We start from the raw sequence: 7,500 nt of genomic DNA, 5'->3' as shown, positions 1-7,500 counted from the left end.
TGACCGTTTTTACCCCGCCATTTAGGCAGCCATACGCCGCTTTCGAAGAAAGCATGCTGGGTATTTTCGTGTTCTATAACCCTCCGACCTCTGACATGGATTACAGGATTTTTCCGTGCGCACTAGGTCTTGTGCTTGCATGTATACACGAAGGGGGATAAGGCACTGGCAGGTCTGCACATAAGTTGACCTGGGAGATCGGAAAAATATCCACCCTTATCCCACCAGGCGGCAGCGGCCGGGATTCGAAGCCACGACCTCCCGCTTGGGAGGCCGGCGTCTTACCACTAGGCCGCTGCGCCAGTCAGATTAACAATATAAACCCCTTGACTGCCACAATATTTTCAATTACCTACCTTGCCATCAACCAAAATATCATCCTGAACTCAGGTCAAAATGAGTTCGGCTCATTCTCTCCCTGACCGGACGCGACAGTCCTACGCGAATCTATCAAAACTAGGAATACAGAGTTATCTCCCATATGTTTTTCGCGAGCATGAGATCAGTGTTCGCGAAACGAAAATGATTGCAGATTGGCCGACTTCGACAGTGATCTCCGTTCTGTTCTTCACAGTTATGATAAAGACATCGTTCTAAGGTCAAAACAAGTCGAAATTTTGGGACTGCTGCCGGAAGGAGACCGTAATATATGGTTGCATCACAACAGAAAAAATCGTCTGCTTCAGCGAACGCCGAAACCAAACGGTTGATTATCACGTGACACTTTTGCCATATTTAGAGTTGTTTGCACAGTAAATACAGCCGCGAAAAATAGCTCGCTTGAAACTGTCTTACAAATCAATTCCTTTGTAATTTAAAAATTACACAACACCATGAAAAATCATTATTGACGATCGCGAATCTGCTTATATCAATAATACATTACAAAAAGCTCTAAATATGTAAAACAAAATCGGTTTCCTTGCCAGACAAGGAAACTCAAGGCATCCTGTCAGGGAGGGAATGAGTTCAGGATGCCAAAATATATCATACATCTCTGACCAGGGGAAACAACAGCTGTACATTTTAATGCCTTTTGAATTTGAGGCAAGATTATTGCCTCTCCTGCAAACCATTTTCAGTTTTGCGAAAACTTTGGTCTTATTGACATACTTTGCATGGCATGACTGTTTCATTCTTTTTATTAACAGAATACTTCCAGCTTTGAAGGGATTAAGATGACACAATGTAGAGCAGCAATTTGTATAGTTTGCTCAGAAGCATCCTCCTCCCTCCCCCCCCCCCCCCCCCTCTTTGAAAGCTAAGTCGCTTTCTGTGATCGAAGAAGCAAACGTAAACCTACCTGTGTGGCAAGCTTTACCGTTGTATTTGCGTCCCAGAAAACTCCCCGTAACCTGCAACTGATCGGGGGAGGAGTAGGAAGAGGGGTAGGGTTGGGAGGGAAGGAAGGAGAGGTGACCTGTGAAGGTGAAAACAAGGATTGCCAAAACTCATAGAAATGGCTGGGTTGTTACTCCAAATCTGTCCTAACAATTCAATGGGAGGAACATTCCTGAGTGATACCAAAACAACATGTAATTATTTCAATAATAACGGATTCAAAGCTTCAGATAGTCATTGTGCACAGCAGGTAAAGCAGCACACTCAACATTTTATTACATAACAAATACGATTTTATTTCAACCAATTACAGTAAAGTAGAATATTCCTTTGGCTTGAGCACATTGAATACATTTACACCAAACACTCGACGAATGTCTGACACGCATACGTACACACGCACACACACACACACGCACACACACACACACACACACACACACACACACACACACACACACACGCACACACACACACACACACACACACACACACACACACACACACACGTATTTACCGTTGTATTTGCGTCCCAGAAAACTCCCCGTAACCCGCAACTGATCGGGGGAGGAGTAGGAAGACGTCATGAACATGGCGAATGGTTTTGTGAACAGTGAAAGGCTCTCTTGAATTTCTCAAGATGCCAAAAAAGAAGAAACGCGGATCTAACAATTTTTATGCAGTGAGTCGAGGAAGACAGGTAGGAATCTTTAAGAATTGGAACTTTACTTCAGAATCCGTCACAGGCTTTAAAAAGGCGGTTCACAAAGCGTACAGCACTTTGGAAGAAGCGAAGAATGCAATGGCGGAAGCAGGGATTTCAAATCCAGTCATCTTTGACAACGGGCTTGAAGTAAGCGAAAACATTTCTATTGCTTCAAATGATATTGAAGATAAAGAACAAACGAAACGAAAAGAAAGAATACTGAATGATTGGGATGAAAACTCAAACCAGGAGGAAGAAAAAGAAGAAAGCGAAGACACACATCATCATGACCATGGCAACAACGACCCAGAACATGATGAATGCATTTGCATGACCACACGACCAGGTCGAACGATCAACTGCTCCAAGTGCAACAAGAGAATTCACGTGAAATGCACGCGTATGCCGGTTTATCAGGTATGTTTATACATACGAAATCGGTCCAGAAAGTACACATGTGAAATATGTGCTGAGGATGCGTTGGACGAAAAGGTGTTCGACGAGGTCATGCAGTCCATGCAGGTTCAAGGCTACGAAGACGAAAACGAAGAGAAAGAAACGATGCTCACAGACAAGCACAATGACTCAATCAGCATGCAACATTCCGAAACGAAGAAGACCATACAAAATCTGGAACTTGCAATCATCAACTTATCAGAACATGTACATGATTTGGAAAAAAACCTTCGTGAACGGATTGACAGTGTGATCCTGGCAAACGCGGCAGGCTCGAGACAAAATCACGAGAAAAAAAGAAACGAAGAAAAACAACAGAAATCCCGAGAAAGCGATACACAAACAACATTTGCTGACTTTTTGCAGAGCACACCAACTGTGAAATTAGGTATGTGTTCCGAAACACCCACTTTGCAAGAAAAAAATGGAATTCTATCGCCAAACATCAACAATGATGACGTCAAATCAAAGTCAGAAAAGAACAAGAAGAAAAAGAAGAAGAATTCTTCACAAATTACGTCATCTACATCGAATAAGAACACGGATCGTGTTCTTGAAGATTCTCCCAATAACTCATTTGGTGATGACCGTGATCGTTCTTTGGATCGGTTAGTTGATGATGAAAGCAATTGCGAAAGTGGGGAGAGCTGTACCCAATGTAGGGAAGAGAGCGACGACTTGGGTTTACCGTCGGTGTTGATCATCCATGATTCGGTCTTGAGAGACCTAGACCCTGAACGACTTGGCCGACGTGTTGGAGCGAAGATAACTAAGAAACAAGCAAATACCCTATCTGAATGTGTCACAGTGATACAAGAGATGAAGTGTCCCACACCCGAAGCAATCGTAATTTCCAGTGGAGTGAATGACTTAAAGTCAAAAAGAGGGGAGGAAGCTTGCAACCAACTCAAAACATTTGTGAATGAGGCAAACAAAAAGTATCCTTCAACGCATGTGGTCATAAACAAATTAGCGCCAACAAAGTTTGATGACATCGAGGCAAGAAGAGAAGTATACAACGCCTTGAATTTTGACACCTTCAGGGAAAAAAGAAATACCTCTTTCGTCTGCAATGACAATGCAGTGCAAATAAAGCCAGACGGAATACACCCGACGAAGAGGGGCATGGGAGTTTTGGCAAGGAATATGGGTCAACACTTAGAAAAAGTGCTCTGGCAAAAAATTCAAACCAAAAACAACGACCGTGAAAAGAGAATCATCAACGAACACAACTACCATGATGACGAACGTAAAGACCACTACAGAACGGAAAGAAGAAACGATGAGAGAGATTGGTACAACCAAAGACGAAACTACAAGAACAACAAAAACAACAAAGGAAACTTCAACAACGGATACAACAGAGGCAGCTACAACAACGGGCATAACAGAGACAACAGATACAACAGATTCAACGGAGAAAGCAATAACAATGATAACTTCAGAAGAAACGAGAACAACCTACCCAGTGGAGAAGCCAGAAGAAACAACCACGATGAACGAGATAGGTACAACCAAAGACGAAGCTACAAAAGCAATCGATACAACAGAGGCAACTTCAACAATGGATACTACAGATTCATCGGAGAAGGCAACAACAATAATAGCACCAGAAGAAATGAGAACAATCTGTCCAGCGGAGAAGCCAGAATAAACAACTACAATAAATACAACGGATACAGAAGAAGAACCAGTCAGAACCAAAGATACCAGTTCAATGAGTACCAAGAACATGACAAAAGAAACAAGTACGATTATCATGGATTCGACAGAGAAACTGATGAAGGTGGATACGAGCGAGAAATCGACGACCATGGACATGACAGAGAAATCGACGACCGTGGATATGAGAGAGAAATCGACGACCGTGGGTATAACAGAGAAATCGACGACTGTGGATATGACAGAGAAATCGACGAACGTGGATATGACGGAGAAATCAACGACCGTGAGTACAACGAATACTACGGAAGAAACGAGTACTACGTGGATGATGGATACTACAACTAAAGAAACAAAAACAAATGACTCTATAGAAAGAGCAACAATGATGACGGAAAAGATGAAAATGATGAAAACAAAACACAAACTGTGGATATATGTTTCATTTTAATTTAAATCTTCATCTTATCACAATAAACATTGAAAATAATAATAATAATAATACTATGGTTACATACAACAAGCAAAAATCTAATTATTATAGTGAGCAAGAAGGTGTTCTGATTAAGATTATGTCTTGGAATTTAAAGGGATATAAAGAAGAAATAGATGGTTATACCATAAATAAATTTACTGAAGAAAAAGTAACTCAACATTTAATTGAACATGATATAATATTTGTACAAGAAACGCATTTAGATGAAGATAGCAAAAAAGATATATACCTATCTGGTTTCTTAAAAAATTGTCATTTCATTAGAAGGAAAAGAAATAATGCTGTAAGCGCTTCTGGTGGAATTAGCGTTTTCATAAAAGATTACATAAAACATAAAATAAAGATTTTACCTAGAAGTGATAGTAACATTATATGGCTTCATGTAAAGAATGAATTTATGGGACAAGACGTATTCATTGGATGTATTTATATTCCCCCAGAACACTCATCTTTTGGTAAAGATTTCACCAATGACATATGGCATCAACTGGAAAGTGACATTGAAGAATTATCTACAAAAGGTTCCATCATATTGTGTGGAGACATGAATTCAAGAACTGGAGAAATATGTGATTTCATACAATGTGATAGTGACAACAACAGATACCCTTTACCAGATAATTATTGTTTTGACAATTTCCGTAATCGCCAGTCATATGACAAAGTGATTCTAAAGCAAGGAAGACGGTTAGTAAATGCATGCATAAACAACAATCTTTATATTTTGAATGGAAGGACATTAGGCGATGTACATGGTAATTATACCTGCTTTACATACAACGGTTGTAGTACAGTTGATTATATCATATGTTCAAAGGTCTTATTTAAACATGTCATATATATGAAGGTCAATAAGCTAACAGTTTACTCAGACCATTGTTCAATAGAAATGAAAATTAGTCTTCCAATCAAACTAAATGAAAACAAAGATACAGAGCAAATCAGACAAAGATATAATAAATATTCAACTAAAACGGAATTAATTGAGCAAATACATAAATGGGACCAGAATTCTCACGAAAAGCTTCAATTAGTTTTGAATACTCAAAACATAAAGGCTCTTCTATTGGAAATAGGTGATGACATTGAAAAAACAAACCAAGTAATTGAAATATCCAATAAATCAAAGTGTATCAATAACATCACAAACAAATTGTCTCTGACATTAACTACTGCAGCAAAACAAGCATTAGGTACAAAAACTAAAACTAATAGAATAAGAAAAAAGAAGAAGCTGAAGAAATGGTTCGACAATGATTGCTTCTCATTAAGAAAAGAAATGAAATCACTATTAAATTCGTTGAATAGACATCCTTATAATAAAAATATTTGTCAAAAATATTATGCAACAAGAAAGAAATACAAATCAACCTTAAAGAAAAAAAAGCGACTCTACAGAAACCAGCTAGTAAGTAAACTAAATGAAGACTTTGATAAAGATCCAAACTCGGTATGGAAAACGTTAAAGGAATTAAAAACAATTGGAGAAGTAAAGGCAAACAATGTTGCTAAAATTAATCCTATGAAATGGATAAATCATTTGGAAAACCTTATAGGGACAGAAACTAAAGTTGCAGAAGTAAGACGGCAAGAAATTATCTCAGAATTGAATAAAATTCCTGAAAAACATTCGATACCTACCTTAGATAAGGATATAACAGAAGAAGAAATTAGAAATGCATGTAAATCATTGAAAAATAAAAAGTCACCAGGAAAAGATAAAATAATCAATGAACTTATCAAATCAAGTTTAAATTGCACTATTCAAATACTTGTAAAAATATTCAATTTGATCTTTTCAACTGGTTTATATCCAGAAGAATGGAAAAATGGCATCAGCATTCCAATTCATAAAAAAGGGGATCCATTTAATCCAAGTAACTATCGAGGAATAACTCTCACTAATAACCTCGGAAAATTGTTTTGTAAAATCATTAATTCAAGAATATCTTCGTTTTTAGAAAAAAATGACATCTTATTAAGAGAACAAGCAGGATTTCGTAAAAACTATAGAACCACAGACCAAATTTTCATTCTAAAAAACATTGTTGATGATATCATAAAAACTAAAAACGGTAGACTTTATGGTTGCTTTGTAGATTTCCAAAAAGCGTTTGACAACGTCTGGCACGATGCACTTTTGCTCAAATTATACAAGAATGGCATTAAGGGAAAATGCTACCAAATAATCAAAAATATGTACAATAATTCAAAAATATGTACACGAATTCAAGGAGAATATTCAAAAGAAATTGTTATCAAAAAAGGAGTTCATCAAGGAAATACGCTAAGTCCTACTCTTTTCAATATTTTCATCAATGATATTACTAATGGACTACCAGATAAGGACTCTCCTTTCATTCATGAAAATACATCTGATAGATTATCATGTCTTTTATATGCAGATGATTTAGTTCTTTTATCGAAAACCAAGAAAGGACTACAAAACAAACTAGATTTCTTATACAACTACTGCCAACAATGGGGACTAATAATTAACACGGAAAAAACTAAGATTATACCTTTTTGTCGTACAGAAACCAAGATAAGTAATACATTCAAATGTGGTGAGGACATAATACAAGTAACAGATCAATATAAATATCTGGGCGTAATATTTCATAAAAATGGTAATTTTGATATAACGCAAGATCATTTGAATAAGCAAGGTAACAAAGCAGCGTGTTATCTTCGTAAAGCATTTATAAATGAAAATGTTCAGACAGAAACTATACTACATCTATTTGACATGTTAGTACATCCAATTTTAACATATGGAGCTGAGGTTTGGTTTCCATATAATTTTACTAACAAGAAAGATATCTCAAATCTTCATTCA

At 37.3% G+C, this 7,500-nt stretch overlaps 2 protein-coding genes across 2 annotated transcripts in view; one reads left to right on the top strand and one right to left on the bottom strand.

Moving 5' to 3' along the window:
* Positions 1–7,500, bottom strand: part of LOC138947168 (uncharacterized) — a 256,793-nt gene that overhangs the window by 89,588 nt on the left and 159,705 nt on the right. The gene's annotated exons all lie outside the window — the stretch shown is intronic.
* Positions 1–7,500, top strand: part of LOC138946732 (cubilin-like) — a 41,645-nt gene that overhangs the window by 13,068 nt on the left and 21,077 nt on the right. The gene's annotated exons all lie outside the window — the stretch shown is intronic.

The sequence above is a fragment of the Littorina saxatilis genome, linkage group LG14, assembly GCF_037325665.1.
Source record: "Littorina saxatilis isolate snail1 linkage group LG14, US_GU_Lsax_2.0, whole genome shotgun sequence".
NCBI classification, from domain to species: Eukaryota; Metazoa; Mollusca; class Gastropoda; order Littorinimorpha; family Littorinidae; genus Littorina; species Littorina saxatilis.
The sequence above is the reverse complement of the archived record's forward strand: the minus strand, read 5'-3'. Positions and strand labels throughout refer to the sequence as shown.